This window comes from Centroberyx gerrardi, chromosome 3 (assembly GCF_048128805.1).
Source record: "Centroberyx gerrardi isolate f3 chromosome 3, fCenGer3.hap1.cur.20231027, whole genome shotgun sequence".
In the NCBI taxonomy this organism is placed as follows: domain Eukaryota; kingdom Metazoa; phylum Chordata; class Actinopteri; order Beryciformes; family Berycidae; genus Centroberyx; species Centroberyx gerrardi.
In genome coordinates, this window is record NC_135999.1 from 363,771 (window position 1) to 385,202 (window position 21,432).

The window sequence follows — 21,432 nt, forward strand, 5'->3', positions numbered from 1 at the left end:
TCTTCACTCCTGCTCCTGAGCTGTGTGGCTGTGATGTCATCACTCCTAGTGAAATTATTTTGTACAGTTTGTACAGGTGATAGGAACATGCTGGGATGCTAATGCTAATGCTAACTCAGTTTTAATTAAATCAACACACTGCAACACAAACCGCTTTCAGACAAACAACAGGAGGAGCTTCATCCTCCAGACTGCTGAGGTCAGCAGGAGCTGGAGCTGCAGCAGGAGGTGGAGCTGCAGCAGGAGGTGGAGCTGCAGCAGGAGGTGGAGAAGCTGTAGCAGGAGGTGGAGCTGCAGCAGGAGGTGGACCTGCTGCAGGAGGTGGAGCTGCAGCAAGAGGTGGAGCTGCAGCAGGAGGTGGAGCTGCAGCAGGAGGTGGACCTGCTGCAGGAGGTGGAGCTGCAACAGGAGGTGGAGCTGCAGCAGGAGGTGGACCTGCTGCAGGAGGTGGAGCTGCAGCAGGAGGTGGAGCTGCAGCAGGAGGTGGAGCTGCAGCAGGAGGTGGACCTGCTGCAGGAGGTGGAGCTGCAGCAGGAGGTAGAGCTGCTGCAGGAGGTGGAGCTGCAGCAAGAGGTGGAGCTGCAGCAGCAGTTGGAGCTACAGCAGGAGGTGAAGCTGTAGCAGGAGGTGGAGCTGCAGCAGGAGGTGGAGCTGCAGCAGGAGGTGAAGCTGTAGCAGGAGGTGGAGCTGCTGCAGGAGGTGGAGCTACAGCAGGAGGTGAAGCTGTAGCAGGAGGTGGAGCTGCTGCAGGAGGTGGAGCTGCTGCAGGAGGTGAAGCTGCAGCAGGAGGTGAAGCTACAGCAAGAGGTGGAGCTGAGCTGCAGCAGCAGTTGGAGCTACAGCAGGAGGTGGAGCTGCTGCAGGAGGTGAAGCTGCAGCAGGAGGTGGAGCTTCAGCAGGAGGCGGAGCTGCAGCAAGAGGTGGCGCTGCAGCAGCAGTTGGAGCTACAGCAGGAGGTGGAGCTGCAGGAGGAGGCGAAGCTGCAGGAGGTGGAGCTGCAGCAGGAGGGAAAATATTTGATCATCATCGCTCAACCTGTGAAACACAGATGATAAAATCCCCTGAAAAGATCCAGATCAGTCTGTGAAGAGCTGCAGCTCCTCATCTCCACTGAGCCTCTTCGAACTGAAGGAACATCAGATCCTTTACGTCCTTTTGCCAAACATTAGACTTGTCCGTTCCTTTGGTACTGAACCCAGATCAGCTGAACCCAGGTCAGCTGAACCCAGATCAGCTGAACCCAGATCAGATGAACCCAGGTCAGCTGAACCCAGATCAGCTGAACCCAGATCAGATGAACCCAGGTCAGCTGAACCCAGATCAGATGAACCCAGATCAGCTGAACCGAGGTCAGCTGAACCCAGGTCAGCTGAACTCAGGTCAGCTGAACCCAGGTCAGCTAAACCCAGGTCAGCTGAACCCAGGTCAGCTGAGCAGTGGATGTTTCTGAGCTTTACTGCGTCACTGAACAGACCACAAGGTGCTTTCTATTGGAAAATCTTCTTCTTCTGTACTGTAAGTAGTTTTGTACGTGATCCACTGAGATGAAAAAGAGAACTAGCAATAATTTCTGGTGAAAGTCACAAATCTGGTGTTTAGCACTGATGTTGGATGTTGTGGAGTTTGTTCCGTGTTTATTTTGCCGGTTGTTTGAGTCTTCTGTCCCAAATCCCTTTTCCAAATCACACCCTGTCCAGAAGGGACCAGGATGTTACGGCAGATAAAGGATCCAGGTGTTATCCCAACACCTGGATCACACTTCATCCATAAAATGGATGCTCCATTAAAGTTCTAGATAAATTTAAATAAATAAATCTAAGATACATTTAATTCACTGGTGAAATGTTTTAATGATGAGTTCAGGGTGAACAGGGAAAACAGCGCTGGGTCTAGTTTGTACATAATCAACACTTTAGAGGAATAAATCCAACACATGCAACTCAACGTATCTGCAACGCAGCGCTGCAGCGAGCGGATCCGCATCCAAAATGCATGAACTTCCATCGGAGAACAAGCTGTTTGATGCGTTAAGTGACTGAGAGGAAACCTGGAGGTTCCAGAAAGTTCTTCTCTCACAGACTCCCTGCTGGTTTACAGTTTTAACGGTTCAAAGATCATGAAACTGATGACTGTGGAAACTTTTTTCCTGCAGCAGTAGCAGTGTGTGAGTGATTTCCAATCAGGAAACCATGTGAAATACTAGAAGGGCACTCGGAGAGCGCAGACCGCCGCCAAGGTTCGTGCTATTATTGCTTGCTCGTGAGTCGGATCCGGATCCGCTCCAAAATTTAATGGGTTCCTCCTTGGCCCATGCTACACCCTTCCACGAAGTTTCATGAAAATCGGGCCAGTAGTTTTTCCGTAATCCTGCTAACAGACAAACAAACAAATGGCACCGAAAACATAACCTCCTTGGCGGAGGTAATAAACAGAACGTTTCCTTTCCCTTTGAGCAGAAACAATAGGACTAGTCTGTTAGCACTAGTCTGTTACCACTAGTCTGTTAGCACTAGTCTTAACTTCAGGTCTCTTCAGCATGTTTTACCTCAATGTGATTTTCTTATAAACACATTATGTTGTTCCCCAATACTGTATCCCTCATCTAAAAGTTGGTTAAAAAATGCCTTGTAATTATTATATTCACAGATTTTATGTAGCTTTGTGCTTCAAGTCAAGTGTCTCCAGGTTTTATTTCTACAGTCGGAATATTTACTTCACGGAGACTTTATTCCAGTGGATTAAAGGTACAATAATACTCTGATGAAAATAAAGTCCTTCTGGTGTCCAACACAACATCAGTGCTTCAGTTGTGTTGTAAGTATATAATGTAATTTTCCAAAGGTTAACACACACGTTAATCCAAAGCGTTGCATGACATCACAGGAACCGCGGCAGCCATATTGTTGACAGTGACAGCGCAGCAGTGCTAACAAACCTCAGCTAACACTAGCTAGCATCAGGCAGACAGCTGATAAAGTCTGGTTCATTTTAACATGAAGGTGTTTTGCCTCGAGGCCGTCTTCAGCTCGATTTCACATTTCATTTCAGTTTTTGTGGATTATTTGCCGCTCGCTGGCTTTCAAACGGTAAAACATTTTAAAAACATTTCACAGAATGACAGCAGTTTACTGTAAGTAAGCTAGCTAGCTAGCTAGCTAATGACCGGCTTGTTGTGATCTTATTATCTCAAACCACAAGCAGCAAGTTTCAGGCTCTGCTTTAGTCTACTGTACATTTATTAAAGCAGAGTCACAGTTACTTTACCTTTCCCCCAATAATTTTACAATATGATTAGATGTTTTTAAATCCAGACTTTACAGAGTCAAACCTAGCTTGAAGTGAACTTCTGTGATGTCAGCAATATGGCGGCTGTTTGGTATTTCTGGGTTTTGCGAGCACTGCGGATCCGCTGGAATAAAGAAACATGAAGTGAAACTGACAGACGGCTCCGAAACACTTTGACTCAATGCCAAACTGTGTGATGTACAAACAGAGAAAGTGTCTGTATTTAAGCTTATTTAACCTTTCTGAAATGGTTTATTTTGGTAAGAGTTATTTTGTTCCTCACTGCACTAAAAATAATATTAACTCTGTATTGGCAAAGTATGTGTATAGCTGACAAAGAGAAAAGATTATAAATGAATCCGTATTAAAGAGGTTGCTCTTGTTTCTGGGACGTTTTGATGCTGCTAGCAGTCGGCTGTCGTTTTGTAAAAGACTTTTGTTTCTTTGTAAAATGTTTTTGTCAGATCGTACAGAAATGGTTTGCTTTTGTAAAATAAACGTAGGATGTTGAAAAGAAAAGAATCAGTCGAGTTTCATTTCTCTACTGCAGTAACAACAGATTCAGTTCATAATGTTGTTAATATTGTTAATACTGTTTTATTTTATTTATTTTATTTGGATCTCTTTTAGCCTATTGGCTAATCTTCCAAGAGTCCACATTAAAAACATTTAAGCATACAATAATTCATATTACACAACACATAATTGTTGACACACATATATCATATACATACATGCATGACACATATAACCTACATACATTGACACTTATCCCGTATGGACCTACATATATACACATATTAATCTACATGTGTTCACTCTACAAACCTACTGACAGTGCAATACAATAGTGTGATGATAACTACATTTAAATCTTGAAATCTTGCAATCAACAATCCAACCGCCGTACTGTTCTTGAGTGAGTTATTGTAATGAATTCCATAATTTAACAGTTCTGAAAATAAAAGTCCGTCTTCCCATTTCAGTTTTTATTTTTGGTAGTACATAATGATTTTTATCTCTTATTCTTATGTTAACTTGATGTTTATCACGTACTAATAGCAGTTTGTCCTTAATACTAACTGGCTTTTTAAACTTTTGAATTTTTGAAATTAGTACTATAGAATGTTGTCTCACATGCTCTACTACTGTGGGCCGTCCCGTTGTAATATGTAGTTCACTCCTTTTTCAAACCCACACCTTAAGACCATTCTTGCTGCCTTGTTAAGTGTGATCTGCAGTCTCCTCATATCTCTCTGAGCTGCATTGCCCCACACTGCACAGCAATAATTAATGTGACTATAGATTAGACTATGAGATATTACCTTTAGAATGTCTTTAGATAAAAACTTTGCAATTCGTCCAACCATTCCTGCCATTTTCATCACTCTTTTAGAAAGATCTGTAATATGAGCCGTCCATGAGAGATTGTTTTGTATTTTAACTCCCAATAATTTGACTTCTGTAACCTCTTTAATTTGAACACTGCCATATGTTAAATACCATGGCTTCAATTTCTTCCTCTTTCTTGTAGTACATATAATCATATTTTTCGTTTTATTTACATTTAATGCCAATTTATTGTTTTCCACCCATTTGATGACACATTTAAAATCATTTGATAAATATTCATGCAACTGAGTTTGTGAATCTGCCACTGCAGTGATGGTTGTATCATCCGCAAACATATGTGCATTTGAGTCGGCTAACACTAAGGGAAGATCATTTGTGTATATAATAAATAACAATGGTCCGAGGCAACTCCCTTGTGGGATGCCACAGGTAATCATACGTGGAGAAGAAAAGGAGCCATTAACATAAATAGATTGTTTTCTACCGTTTAAATAAGATTTCATCCAATTAATAGCATTCTTACTGAAGCCATAATGAATTAATTTTTTAAGTAGAATTGTGTGATCTATCAAATCGAACGCTGCAGTGAAATCAAGAAGAAGTAACGACACAAGTTTACCTTGATCCAGGGCACTTAGCCACTCATCCGTCATATGTAACAGAGCGGTTTCAGTAGAATGATTTTTACGATATGCATGTTGAGCATGGGTTAGAAGGTTATTAGTTTCCATATATTTCCAAATGTGATCACTTACTACTCTTTCCAAAATTTTGCTTAAGGAGGAGAGTAAGCTAATTGGGCGACTGTTGGGTGCAGTAAAAGCTATTTTAGCATCCTTAGGAATGGGGCAGATTTTTGCATGTTTCCATTCTGTGGGAAACTTTCCTTGTTGCAAAGAAAGATCAAATAGATACTTTACAGGTCTAGCAATATATGGGGCTGCAGATTTCAACAATTTGTTGTCAATAAGATCGTACCCTGGGGATTTATTATCAGGAAGTGAAATCAAGATTTTCTCAATGTCATCTAATGATATATCTGGTAATACAAAACTGCAATTTTTCCCCTTCATAATCTTTTTGTCTACTTCACCTACCAGTAATTCATTTGAGGCATTGTTATTCATATTGGACCTGAGATAATTTATCTTTGATTCAAAATAGTCAGCAAAGTAATTGGCAATGTCTACTGGTTTTGTTCTAATCTTTCCATCAACCTCCACACTAACAGGACTTGTACTATTTGACCTACCAAGCAAACCATTCACTGTATGCCATATCTGTTTTGAATTGTTTCTGCATCCCTCAAAAGCTGTTTTATAATATAGGGTCTTTTTCTGACGATTCAATTTTACAACAAAATTTCTGCATTTTCTATATAGCATACAATACTGTTAATATTGTTAATATTGTTAATATTGTTAATATTGGACAGGAAACATCGACTGAATGATCCGACATGAAACTGAGGAAGACGCTTCACCTGTTTCTTCCTCTGTCTGGTTCCCGGTTTCCAACAGTGAAAACAGTAAGAAGTTTAAATAAAGAAGGACTCAGTGGATTTTTTCCCACCATGCAACACTGGTGTCTGGTTCTCCTTCCCAGAGTCCCGCTGGTTTCCAGTCCGGTCTAACCAGGGACTGGTTCATGTTCACACTGATGATGAGACATCAGGGCTTTTATTTAGAAAAGCTCCCAGCTGCAGTTTCATGAACATCTTAAAATCAGCAGTTTGTTGACTTCAGCTGTTTGTATGAGAGACGATGTGACTCATATAAATAAATAATAATAATAATAATAATAAATAAAATAAAACAGAGATGTGGTGAGGTGAAACATGAGGCTCACCTGCAGGACAAAGTGCTTTTCCTGCGACACGAGAGCGAGTCGCTGAACTGAACCGAGTCTTTAATGGAGGAGGAGCGGCGACACGCTAACCTGCACAAAGTGCAGGGATTTGTTGTTTATCGTTCAATAATTCATCAGACCGATGTCCCGATTCTAAAAAAGACGAGTGCTGAGCGGACGGATCGATGCTGAGTGCAGGAACAGATTCTCTGACCTGAAAAAAGCCTTTTCCTGTTTTCCTCTCCGAGTCTCGAGTCTCGAGTCTCGAGTCTCTCCTGCAGCGCTCCTGAAATCCTTCAGCTGCTGAGAACAAACGACAAACTTTAATATGGAAACCGATGCGTTTCAGCTGCAGCAGCTGACATGTTGGTTTTTATTATTAAAGCAGAAATAGTAGTAGAGTTGTAGTAGAAATTATTCATTCCTTTTAGATTCATGATCCTTGGAGAATTTTATTTGTTTCTGAACCTTTATTTACACTAACGGCTGATTCAGCGGTTACCTGGATTCATATATATAATTCCTCATATAATTCTGCATATGTAATATATAATCCATGTAACTCCCCATCTAAAGGCCATCTAAAGAGTTTCCTAGCAGAAATTTCTGACCATTTTTGAAGCCTCTTTTTAAAAGTCACCAAAAATTGATTATTTAACAGTTTTATAAAAAATGTCTCTTGGACGCCACTGACCAGATTTTCGGGGAAGTTCGGGGAATGATGCGTCTGATTGGCCGAAGGTGGCGCTGCAGCGTTCGTTTGTTCAGGATCGTTCCTCACGTGTTGCTTAATTCATCCAACATGAAGTCAGCCGGTTCAAACGATTTCACTGATCCTCATCTGATTAACTCTGTTCCTCTTGATTTGTCAAACTCGATGTTGTTTTCTTGGATTACTGTTTACTCCGGTTTTGAAATAAAGAGAACCTGAGTAGAGAGTCAAGACCAGGATCAGCACGCTTATGACTGGCTGCATGGCATCATGGGTAAAGAGACAGCAGCTTTTTACTGCAGCAGAGTAAGGAACATATCTTTTCTAAAAACATTTTGCCACTAAAATGAGAGAGCAATCATGGCAGAAATTTAAATGTTAAGTATTTACAGTTCCATCTGCAGCTCATGTTTCATCACAGTTTCCTGAAGTAAGTCTCTAGGTCTGTTTTTTCTAAGTAATTCTATCATAAATTATCGTTAATGAAACCGGCCGAACTCTCTGTAAGGAAGGAGCAGCTGTCTGCAAACGAGAAGTCCTGGAACCTTTAAACCATAAACCTGCAGCTTAATGGTTTCAGTTTAACAAGCTGATGACAAGTCTGACCTAATTTAAGCTTCGAGGAACAGAAAATCTATTTTCCTGAACTCGGTTCTCCTGAATGGGGAACGCAGCGCTGGTCGGATGTATTTTCACTTTGTTTTAAAACACAAATCAATTTCTTTCAAGAGTCTTTGATCACAGTGCAGCGATCTGTCTAGATCTCTACTCAAGACATTGTAATTTTATTTCATTTATTTTTTCACTTGTTTAAAGAACAATAAGATTTGAAGCCTAAATCCCTCGTTGGGCTGAACAGTGTGAAGCTGCGGAGGCGAAGCGGGATCGCTTGTCGTCACATTGGAGAGAAGAGAGAGAGAAGAGAGAGAGAAGTTCCCATGAAGCGACACAATAATCGGCTGAAAGACACTTTTCAGTAATTTAAAGAGAAGGCGAAGCCACTTAACCCAAATCCAGATTCTGTCCTGTCAGGTCTTTGTTTTGCCGTTCAGCTGCAGAGAAATAATCATCCTGAAGATGAAATATTAACATGAAACTGGAGGGTGATGCTGTGGTGTGGCGTGCTGCTGCTGCATGATGGGAGAGGAGAAGTCATGTTAAGCTCAGTCAGCCAGAGGTCATAACACCCCCCCCCAGTGGAAATTCATCTAAATTGAGCAACAAATGAAGCGTCCTGCATGTAATAGCTGAGCTGTAGGTAGCTGCAGGATCTGCGTGCCGCTCTGCATGTCGCATGTTCAGCTGCATCTGATGATCCGCATCATTAAAACTAACAGAGTTCACAGAGAGGTCAGCTGCAATCAGCCCACCTCATCCATTAAAGAGATAGTTCACCCAAAACTTTAAATTCAGTCATTATCTCCTCATCTTCATGCCAGTAAGCCAGATGAGTGTTTCGTCCAGCTCGCTGCCGGAGGAGCTTCCTTCTACTGCAGTGAACGGAGTTCAAAACATGTCCAGAAATGTCCAGAAATCTCCATACAGCTGCAGCATGATCCAAGTCTTCTGACGCCATGCGACGCTCTGAGTGGAAAAAAATGTAATTTTATCAATTATTTAATGAAATCGAGTCTTCCTCTATTGTATTCAGCTTCTGCGTTCCCAAACCTTGTGAGATTTTATTTATTTTACCTTTATTTTACCAGGTTTCTCATTGAGATGCAATCTGTTTTTCCAGAGAGACCCGGTCCACGAAATGTCAGTCAGCAGCGAAGCTCGGAGTCACAACATGTGAAGATCCTGCGGTCTCACAAACCTCACATCACATCTGCTCAACCTGCTCCACACAGCACGGCAGTTACTTGCCATTTTTATTTTTCTATTTTGTTAATATTTTCCTTCATGCACATCCTCACAATGCTGTAACTCATATTTCATACTTTTCATTCTTACATTTCCACACAATCTGTTCCTGACACGTTCAGACTGTTTAATTTACATTCTAGTTTTTCTTTGTATCCTGTTTCGACTCCATTTTCCACCTGATCGTCTTTTCTTCTGTCGTCCTTCAAGCTCTTGACATCGCTCTCTCCCATAACTTTCTCCTCTATTTACACTGAAAATTCTCCTTTCCTGTTAAAAAATAACTTTATTATTTTTCTCCCTGGTGCTTAATGTCTTTCCGGACCATTTCTCTATCATTCAGGGTCACAGGAATATTTATTCCATCAATACAGGCTTTCAGGTGATGTCTGAATAATTTCTCCTATAAAATGGTGGTAACACAAAAAAATGCAAATGCTCAAACTATCAATTATTTTTAATCAATAACAAAGAAATAAAGATATAATGTTCTACCCCACAAGACACAGTAGCTCCAGTATGAGCGGTGATTTTCAGTTGGTGCATTAATATTTAAATGAAGAGCTATTGCTGCTGAAATATTAATGTGCTGACTGAAAGTCAGCCTCATACCGCGCTGTTTATACTGTTCAACAACTACAGAAGATAAACAGTCAATTATTATATTCAGTCATTATAAAAAAAGATTTCTTTTAGATTTGTGTTCTATCAAACCTCTGTTTCAGCTTCTTGTCCCTCTGAAGACAAAACGGCGTTCTGCTCTGATCTGCTTCCATCCTCTTCTGTTCCACTTAGAACAGTTAGAGAGTCTCACCTCCGTTTCTAAATCTCCTCAGTTTCTAAATCTCCTCAGTTTCTAAATCTCCTCAGTTTCTAAATCTCCTCAGTTTCTAAATCTCCTCCGTTTCTAAATCTCCTCAGTTTCTAAATCTCCTCCGTTTCTAAATCTCCTCAGTTTCTAAATCTCCTCCGTTTCTAAATCTCCTCAGTTTCTAAATCTCCTCCGTTTCTAAATCTCCTCAGTTTCTAAATCTCCTCAGTTTCTAAATCTCCTCAGTTTCTGAGAGTCCTCAGTTTCTGAGAGTCCTCAGTTTCTGAGTCTCACCTCAGTTTCTGAGAGTCTCACCTCAGTTTCTGAGTCTCACCTCAGTTTCTAAGAGTCTCACCTCAGTTTCTGAGTCTCACCTCAGTTTCTGAGTCTCACCTCAGTTTCTGAGAGTCTCACCTCAGTTTCTGAGTCTCACCTCAGTTTCTGAGTCTCACCTCAGTTTCTGAGAGTCTCACCTCAGTTTCTGAGTCTCACCTCAGTTTCTGAGAGTCTCACCTCAGTTTCTGAGTCTCACCTCAGTTTCTGAGAGTCTCACCTCAGTTTCTAAGATAATAATAAAGGTCCAATGAAGGCGCTTCCCATTTACAGTGATTTGGATTCATCAAAATACACAGGTGAAGACGAAGGTATTTATTTACAAAATTATTGATAAATGCCCAATGTGCGTAAAGTAATTGTTAACACAGGACATCAGTAAAAATGTAACATGCATCATATGTAACTTCTGCAGAAATCTCTTTAGCCTAGCTGCCACATTAGCTGACGGACTGAGAAATTCGCTGCAAACTGACACCATTTTTTGGAATAAAGGAGCCTGTGAAGCGGTGAGCTCCAACACTACAGCAGCTGATCTTCTCTGCTGCGGTAAACAGTGAGACGAGCTGAACAGCTGCTGGACACGATGGAGCGGACTGACTCACATCTGACTGCTGCTTCCCCTTCTGAGTGACCGGCAGTTTGGTCTTGTTAGGGGATTTAATAATAGCAGAAGAGAAATTCCATAAATTTTGCATGAAAATACTGTAGCTGTAGTCCACCAATAGTTTTAATGAAGTCCAGCCTGAATCGTTGATATCATCTCTACAGCTTTAAAGTCATGAAAGATTAAACTGGATGAAAGTATTTCAGTGTGCTCGATGTTCTGTATATCTGTCAGACTTCAGCCAGGCTTTTTATCCATTTTTACGCTTCACCAATATGTGCCGTCGGCCTCGGCTGCTTTTGGAGAAAAGGTTTTTCTCAGTACTTCTTCTTCTGCAGAAATATCTCTGTCCGTCTGCTGAGGTTCAAACAGCTCTGATTCGCTGCCTGGGAGCTTTGGACACAATTTGAGGTGTGAGTCTAACTTATTCATGGAAACCCATTTAGGTTTTTACTCAACATAGTTAATACACATCTGAATGCACAGCGTACGCTAGGATGAAACAGATGTAGGTCACTTTCAGTAAGAGTTGAAGTGTGCTGCTGTTTTGTTCTATCAGAAAAGATTCATATCTTACATTAAATATCACTTTATCTGATTATTATTAGCTTCTACCTCTGCTGCTGCGTTTTCATGTAATGATTCACTGCTACATCAACTTTGACAAAAGAACGATGTGTAGGAGAACCAGGTAGAACCTGAGCTGATCCAACAGCAAACTCCAACTTTGGAAAAAAGAGAGTGAAACACATAAATCGGTCGGTGGATTCATAGCTGCTCAAGCTAAACAGCACAGAAAGACTTACATCAAGTTCCCTTTTACTGTCAGGTGTGTTAAACCCAGTCTGACTCTCTCCCTTCACAACAGAGAGCAGTACAAATCAAAAAATAAAGAGCTGGGAGCATTATACTGCTTCAACAGGACACTGTGTGTGTGTGTGTGTGTGTGTGTGTGTGTGTGTGTGTGTGCGCGTGTGTGTGTGTGTCAGACTGCACCATCACATGCTTTGGATAGATCAGTGCACTATACCAATGCACAATTGGAGAACATTATATGACATTATAAGATGTTTCAACACATTTGTTTCCCATCAGTGCAAACTGTCAGTTCGCTGCAGGAAAAGGAGACTGACTTCCATCCAGATGAATTCAGAGTGTTTTGTATATATATATATATATATATATATATATATATATATATAATACTCTGTCATCATGTTTCCAGACAGAAACCCTCTGAGGCTTCAGGTCACTGCAGCAAACAGGGCATGAAATGCAAATCGCACCAAAATATAACAAAATATAACGGCGGCTGCATCATCAGCTCAGCCAAGATAAAACCAACTCGCCTGAGGAAAAACCTCACAAATGTGTTTTGTTTGTGCTTTTTGTTGCCAGTTTTCTCCATAGAAGAAGAGTGAAGCCTCCATTCATCCTGATGTGGATTTCTGTCCGAACCAACGGTTTGAACATTTTTGGCTCATGATCTAAAACCAGAACAATGCTCCTGTGTAAACACTTGGACACCAAATTAGGATTTGGTAAAACTTTACTTCACCATGGCCTCATTCCAGTGTATTAACCTGAGTATTGTACACAAGATTACTGTGTAGGTACTAACGTACCTAACGATGTGACACCATTCAAATGGCTTCATTAGAACAGTGTTATTGGTCACATGATGTTATAGGACTCATGCTTGTAATGTTGGAGATCTAGGAACTGAAGTTTGTTCTGACCTTTGACCTCAGAGGACTCTGTGTGGATCGCTCTGTGTGGATAAATGTCAAATGTGAAAACATGATGGTTTTGTAAAGAATAACAAAGTTGAGGAACCGATCTTTTTAAAGTGTATCAGACAAGTAGTGATCGTCTAATGATTGGTCCTGGGCCTGGCCCCCCCCGCCCGCCCCCCTGCCCTGCCGCCCGCCCCCCTGCCCCGCCGCCCGCCCCCCTGCCCCGCCGCCCGCCCCCCTGCCCCGCCGCCCGCTCCCCCGCTCGCTCCTCCCCCCCCCCCCGCCCGCTCACTGATGTGATTTGTGTTGATGTGTTTTGACGGCGCGTCTCTGTCGCCTCTGTTTGGAAGCGTCGAGTCAGACGGAGAGAACTGGACTGAGCGGTGATGATGTCATCAGCGCTCGACCCCGGGATGGCCTCTCTTTCTTCTTTCTCCTCTGTAGAAATAACAAACACAGAGCTTCAATCAGCTGTTTCATTTTGATTTTCTTCATTGTAGAGTCTGTGTCATCGTTTAAATCCCTAAAAAAATCCTTTTGTTTTATTTCACTCACCTTTTGTGAGTTTTTCCTGCTCATAACTTTTTTGTCATTTTCAGCTCCGCTTTTATTCAGCATTGTTTTATATATTTTTTTAAAATGTTTTTGTCTTGTGCGTTTGATTTTATTTCCTCTGTTTTGCTTCCTTGTCTCTGCAAAGCGCCGGGTAACTCACGAAGGAACAGTCTGAAATCACTTCTCGCACATAAAGGAACGCCGACACAGCAGATTCTGACAATAAAAACAGTCTCTCTGTTTTCTGCTTCAAACTGCCGCTCTCTTCTTCACTGGGAGGAACTCGTGATATTTAGAGTTTGTTTCAGAATATTTACTGTGGAAAACAACCGAGACGAAGGAAAAATATCAAATATCTGCTGATGTGATAAAAGCTGGAAAACCATCTGCAGTGAAGGAGAGCAGGGAGGAACGGAGCAGAAACCAGTCAGACTGAACTGGACTGTGCTGAGCTACCTGTCTACCTGTCTACCTGTCTGTCTGTCTGTCTGTCTACCTGTCTGTCTGTCTACCTGTCTTTCTACCTCTCTAACTGTCTGTCTACCTCTCTAACTGTCTGTCTACCTGTCTACCTGTCTTTCTACCTGTCTACCTGTCTATCTGTCTGTCTACCTGTCTACCTGTCTTTCTACCTGTCTGTCTGTCTACCTGTCTATCTGTCTGTCACAGGAGGAACCACTGACTTATATCTTGGACATGAATTCAGATCACTGAACTGACGAATAACAAATCTACAGCTTTCTTTAGTCATCAGTGATGGTTACTGAGGGGGAAATGCCTAACTTCTTTCTACCTGTCTGTCTGTCTACCTGTCTAATGGTTACTGAGGGGGAAATGCCTAACTTCTTTCTACCTGTCTGTCTGTCTACCTGTCTAATGGTTACTGAGGGGGAAATGCCTAACTTCTTTCTACCTGTCTGTCTGTCTACCTGTCTAATGGTTACTGAGGGGGAAATGCCCAACTTTTGCTCTGTTGAAAATAACGGTTAAACCGCTTGATGTCACTTGTTGTCTATATTAATTCTAGCCAGGTTGTAGGCGACTGTCTAGATGACTGGTTCAGGGTCTAGGAGACAAACTAACATGAATCCTTACCTTACTTTATACTCGATAACGTACCTATTTGTTGATGTGTTTGTAGATGTTTGCAAATTTCCAACGTTTCTAATCTTTTTCTGTTGCTATCGCGTAGCCATGGTTACATGATAGTCGTTTATTTCAGCTCTAGGTGCGGCACAGGGAGGTTCTATCAAGGAGGTTCTATATTAACAGGTTCTATGTTAACGGGTTCTATGTTAACGGGTTCCATGTTAACGGGTTCCATGTTAACGGGTTCTATGTTAACGGGTTCCATGTTAACGGGTTCCATGTTAACGGGTTCCATGTTAACGGGTTCCATGTTAACGGGTTCCATGTTAACGGGTTCTATGTTAACGGGTTCTATATTAACGGTGCGGCAGGGGAAAACGTCACTGTCTGCGACAATGTTTTGGTTAGTGGTCCGTTTACGCTCTACTAGTTCAGATGAACCTGAAGTCTCCTGGTGCGACTAAACAAAGACACTTTAGTGTCAAACTAACTAGTTTCATCGTAACAGTTCCTGTAGACTTTACACCGAACTTACGACAGAGCGCACGTTCAGCTGGTGCACCCGGCTGCTGGTCTCTGTGTTCAAGAAATAAACCACAGAAGAAAAGACTGGAAACTTTCTCACTCTCTGCTCATCTCTCTCTCTGTCTCTTTCGCTCTCATCACTCTCTCCCTATCTATCACTCTCTCCCTATCTATCACTCTTTCTACAGCACAAACTATGGAGGTGGGTTCTTGGGAGCCATTAGAAAAATTACATTTATTTCTAAAGCACTTTTAGCAACCCAGGCTCAGGGTATTTTGTGCTCCAAGGAGGAATAGACTCTTATAATAATATTTAATAATCGTTATTTTTGTGGTACAAAACACAGAAACCACTTCACAAAAGGATAAAAACATCTGAAATCAACAGCAGAATCAATAAAACAAGAAAGGAAGGCAGTCATAAAAATGGAAGTTGAATAATAAAATAATAAAAGGTCATTACATAAAAGCAAGTCTATAAAAATTAGTTTTAAGAAGTGATTTAAAACATGCAACATATTTAGCAGCCTGAGTTCCTCAGGCGGGTCGATCCAAAGTCGAGGAACCCGTCAATAATTTGTAATCTATCACCTATAACATCTATATGCTTCCTGAAGCTCTGGCTCTTATGAGACTAAAAGGTCTGTGATGTATCTTGGTGTCAGACCCATCAGAGCCGTTAAAGTAAACAGTAAAATCTTAAAATCAATTCTAAAATTGACTGTCATTTGGTTTTACAGACAAATACAGCTGTGTATCATCGGTATAACAGTGAAAAGAGACATTTAGTCTAAATATCTGGCCGAGCGGGAGCATGTCGATAGAGAAGAGGAGGGGCTCCAGATTTTTGATATTTTTCCTCTGTCTTAGTTGTTTTTCAAAGTAAATATTCTGAAACAAACGCATCTAAATGTTATTGTTACTCCCACATTATTGTTGCTATGCTTAGAACGGAAACCAGATTGGATTTTCTCAAACAAATCATTTCTGCTCATACAGTCAACAGTAATCAACCTTCAGACATACATGAGCGTCAGTCAGAAGTCAGCATTAGGAATAGGAAGCGGCAGGAATCAGCGAGCAGAGCGACGCCGCATGCCTCCACATGTTGCCATGGAGATATCTGCTGCGTCTTCCTTCCTGTTAGCTTGTCTGTTTGCTGTCGGACCGCCGCTCCGCTCCGCTTTGTGCTGCTGTCAGCCAGCAGGGATCTGAAAGAGGCTTCATTCATTCAGCCACACAAAGCCCCTCCCCCCTTTCTGTTAGCACACACACACACACACACACACACACACACACACACACACAACTCATTACCACATTCACTTCATTTTTCTCCATCAGAGCGTCTTCATTTGATCCCCTTGTGGTTTTCTTCATCTTTGTGTGTTTCTGCCATTCGGCCCCATGTGACCTGCTGCTGTCTTCACATTATGTTATGAAGTTTGTTTCAGTCTCCGCTTGTCATCTTCGCTTTGGCATTCAGGTTTTGTCTGGTTGAAAGTGCAGGTCATTAGCATGGATTGATTTGCATAAACAAATGTACTGTAATGTTTGAATAGGCAGGAATGGGAGAGAGACGTTACGGTGTGTGTGTGTGTGTGTGTGTGTGTGTGTGTGTGTGTGTGTGTGTTGGGGGTTGTCTTCTGTCAGTCTGGGTCTCTCCTCTGTATGAACCAGAATAAATGACTCCATGTTGTCTGTATTATCTGAGTCAAACTAACAGGAGGAAGATGAAGCAGCAGGACAAAAGCTGAAAAACTGTTAAAAATAAATCAATAAATGGAACAAATGCCAGATGCCACAAATTGATTTATTTGGCAGCATTACAACTGATATCAGCACCAATGTGAGTTCTGCAGCAGCATCATGTATTTTAGCAATAATGCTGCGTTCAAGTGCTGTCAGAAATATCACATTCACCAGCTGAGCACAAGGGGAAAGTTGCCCAGATGTGACGTTCCAGAGGAAGCCTCGTAAACAAATGATGCTAAAAGTGATGTGTGTATTTTTAATTATTATTACTATTAGTTTTTAATGTTTTGTTAGTTCATGCTGTATTTTGCATCCTATGCCTTTATTGTAGTCTGGTCTGTTCCTGTATTTGTTTTTATTGAAACCGTTTGTTCTTCTCTGTGCTGCTGCTGATCTCCAGCTCTCCTTGGTTAAAGAGGTTTTTAATCACAATGGGACTTCCTGCTTAAATAAAGATTAAATAAAATAAATAAAATAATTATATTTCACAGAAAAATTCTGCCCCCCATATGTAAAATGCCAAATGCATTTTAAAGATTTAAAAACTTGGCTATATCTCTAGTAATACCCCGTTTGATATTCTCACAGTCACTGCTGTCTCTCTACATGTCAGACAGTAACAAGTTTTCAACCAATCAATTCAAAGCATCTGAGCTGCTGATCAATAGACTTCATCAGCTGAGTATCTGTTGACTGAAACACATCCCTACAGATGGAAGAGTTTCACTGCTGTAACCTGAACTAAACAGGTTTTATATTGTGACTAAACTCATCTGTCCCAGTTTATCCTAGTCTGTCCCAGTTTATCCCAGTTTATCCCAGTCTGTCCCAGTTTATCCCAGTTTATCCCAGTCTGTCCCAGTTTATCCCAGTCTGTCCCAGTTTATCCCAGTTTATCCCAGTCTGTCCCAGTTTATCCCAGTTTATCCCAGTCTGTCCCAGTTTATCCTAGTCTGTACCAGTCTGTCCCAGTTTATCCCAGTCTGTCCCAGTTTATCCCAGTTTATCCCAGTCTGTCCCAGTTTATCCCAGTCTGTCCCAGTTTATCCTAGTCTGTCCCAGTTTATCCCAGTTTATCCTAGTCTGTCCCAGTCTGTCCCAGTTTATCCCAGTCTGTCCCAGTTTATCCTAGTCTGTCCCAGTTTATCCCAGTCTGTCCCAGTTTATCCCAGTTTATCCTAGTCTGTCCCAGTCTATCCCAGTCTGTCCCAGTTTATCCTAGTCTGCCCCAGTCTATCTCAGTCTGTCCCAGTTTGTCCCAGTCTGTCCCAGTTTATCTCAGTCTGTCCAAGTTTATCCCAGTCTGTCCCAGTTTATCCTAATATGTCCCAGTCTGTCCCAGTTTATCCCAGTCTGTCCCAGTCTGTCCCAGTGTATCCCAGTCTGTCCCAGTTTATCCCAGTTTATCCTAGTCTGTCCCAGTTTGTCCCAGTTTATCCCAGTCTGTCCCAGTCTGTCCCAGTTTATCCCAGTCTGTCCCAGTTTATCCCAGTTTATCCTAGTCTGTCCCAGTTTGTCCCAGTTTATCCCAGTCTGTCCCAGTCTGTCCCAGTTTATCCCAGTCTGTCCCAGTTTATCCCAGTTTATCCCAGTCTGTCCCAGTCTGTCCCAGTTTATCCCAGTCTGTCCCAGTTTATCCCAGTTTATCCTAGTCTGTCCCAGTTTGTCCCAGTTTATCCCAGTCTGTCCCAGTCTGTCCCAGTTTATCCCAGTCTGTCCCAGTCTGCAGCCTGGGATAAACTTGCCATGGAACTTGCCTGCCAGCCTTGGCTGAAAGTGAGATGTCATGCTGTCAATGGATACACACACACACACACACACACACACACACACACAGACACACACACACACTACAGATGCCTGAGGCAGCTGTAAGGCAGGACACGCTACACACATGTAGATCTGGCTGTTGATCATGTGATGTCATCTGGTACAACAGGCTCTTCATGTTTGTCCATCCTGTTCCAGTATATATTGATCGACACAAAAATTCCCTTCTACCTCTCATTACTCTTATTTTCTCATGGATTTCTGGCTCTGTGAACAGCTGATTGTGTTTCTGTCCGTCTCAACAGAATTGAACAACCCATTCTCATTCCCAAATCGTCCTATGTTGACTCTTTGTCAAATCCCTTGGCGTCACTATAGCGACGCAAAAGGTTCCCTTTCGCGTCTGTATAGGACGTACCGGTGTTCAGTAGACTCCATGGTGAAACCTCTCGTGGCAGTATTGGACGCCTACAACTTTCTCTCCTAGACCACGGAACACAGAAGCATTACATAGTCTAGCCTACACTTTCAGCCGGACCACCTCGCCCCCTCTGGCAGGGGTGGTCCTGCTCGGTCCTCTCAGGGGCCAGGTCCAGAGCCCCAGAGTCCCTGGGGGAAAGGAATGGGCCAGAGTTCCCTGCGCCTGCGAGAGCAAGTCCCACTACGCTGGGTGCTCCGACAGGATCCCGTCCAACGGCGGCGGGATGTCCGAGAACCCTGTCATGTGAGGCCAAATGGGGGCCACCAGGATAAGCCTCACCTCCTCCATTCGCACACTCTGCAGGAGGGATGGAAGAATGGTGAAGGGGGGAAAAGCAAACAGCAGACCGCGTGGCCATGGATGGGCCATAGCGTCTGTCCTGAGGGGAGGGTTGTCTCTCCCTAGGGAGAAGAACAGGGGACAGTGGGTGGATTCCCGATGCGAACAGGTCAACTGCCACTCGACAAATACCTGCGACCACCTGGGGGTGTAGTCTCCACCCTCCTGAGTCTGGACCTTCCCAGGACAGCTGATCCGCTGCCAGATTGTCCAGTCCTGGCACATGTACCTCCCTTAGGGATAGAAACCTGGGGTACACCCACAGCCACAACTGGTGTGCCAACTTGCAGAGGCGAGGGGAGCCCAAGCCGCTCTGCCTGTTGATGTAAGCTGCTGCAACCACATTCTCCGTCCTTAACAAGCACGTGTTGGCCTTGAAGGTATGGAAGGAAATGGCAAAGGGCAAGATGGACCGCTTTCAGCTCCAGGACAAATGATGTGCTGGGCTGTGCAAGGACCAAACCAGCAACCGCTGATGCCATTCCCCCTGAGCACTGCCCCCACAACCTGTCAAGGAAGCATCGGTTGCCACCAGTCATTGGGCCCAGTACACTCCCTCTGCCAATATTCCCCCTGCTCTCCCACCAGCGGAGGGCTAACCATAACCATCTGGTGATGAGCACAATGGCCTGCAGGGGACTCCTGGGGCTCAATCCTAGACCCAGGAGACACCTCTGCACCGGTTGCATGTGCAAGAGGGCCAGTGGAACAGCCTGGACTGATGCCATGAGCCTCAGGAGGAGGAGACACAGCCTCCATGTAACCTTGGCCCCCAGCCTGAAATATGAGAGGCAAGCCTTGAGGGACAGCTGCCTCTCTTGTGTCAATGTCAATGGTGCAGTCTGGGAATCTACTACTAGGCCCAGGAACTGCATCCTCTGTGAAGGCTCCAGCCTGCTCTTGTCTTGATTGAGACGCAGGCCTAGGTGCTGAAAGTGCTCCAGGAGTAGGGACAAATGAGCCCGACATTGGTCCTCTGAATGTGCACACAGGAGCCAGTCGTCCAGCTAATTTAGAATCCTGACTCCTCTCTGTCGCAGGGGTGACAGGACTGCCTCCATGCACCTGGTAAAGGTGCAGGGACCCAGGGAGATCCCAAATGGTAGGACCTGGAATTTGTATATCTTGAAAATACCGGGAATAGAAAACAGCCTGCCTGTTGTCTTGTGGTACGTCTCTGATGCCCCCCTTCCCCAACAGAGTGGAAACTTTGGCCTGGAGCACTGACTTGTATTTTGGATCCAGCACCGTGGAGACTGTTGGGCTCCTTGAGGTTGGTGGTCGACAAGCAAATTGAATCCGATACCCCTGGGTCATGGTTGAAAATACCCAGGGGCTCACACCCAGTGCCGTCCAAGCTGAAAAACGTGCCCGAGCCAGGTGGAGGCAGGCTGGGTCTGATGTGGCGTCAGGAGCGAGGTGGGGGCTTGGGCCGCCTTTTTCCCTGAGCCCACTAGCTCTGCTTGCCTTTACCCCTACCCCTGCCACACCTAGCTGCTTCTATGGTAGCCCTCAGGTCACCAGAGCCCCAGCTTAGCCCTTGTGTCTGTGTGTGGGACCTGGTCGACTGCCCAGTCCCCTGCCTCCTGTGGCACCTGACCAGTGCCCGAGAAACCCCCTGGGCACAGCGATGTGCTTCCTGGGCCTGCTGCAACATAGCATTGGCCCCAAGACCAAACATGGCCGAGGAGTCAACCGGCAACCTCAAAAGGCAGCCCTGGTCCTCTGGTTGCAATCCTGACTGGGACAACCATAGATGGTGCTTTGTCACCCAGAGATTCTATAGCCTTCCCAGCAGCCGTTACTTGCTCCTTCATCAACTGTGCCATGACTGAAGAAACAAGCTGCAGCTCAGAAACAAGGGTTGCACTGTGCCTGGCATCCAGCTCACGTGCCAGCAGCCGGTGATACAACGCCAATATGGAACCAATATTAGCCAACTGCGCCTGGACTGCTATAGTCCTATGCACCTTAGCTAGCATCATCCTGCATCCCTTAGTCGGGCAACTAGTTTTTCCCAACACAGAACCAGAAGGGAACATGAGCACCTAAATGGTCTGGTCCATTGGCGGCAGGCCATCATCAAATCATGATGGGGCACGTGCCTGACCTATTGTGGGGTCAACCCCCAATGCCTGGGCCGATCTTTCAATCAGCTCTCTGAATTGGCGGAGCTCGCTGCCCCACTCCACCTCCTTCAGTTCAGGGGCTGCCTCCCCTTGCCATGGAGGGAGCTCACTGTCTGACTTCAACCTCCACCTCCTCCTGCTCCTCATCCGAAGCCTCAGGAGAGACCTTGATTCTTGTATCACCCAAAAAGGATCGGGTGGGGCCCGGGAACAGTAAGGGGGCTAATTGAACTACACCCAA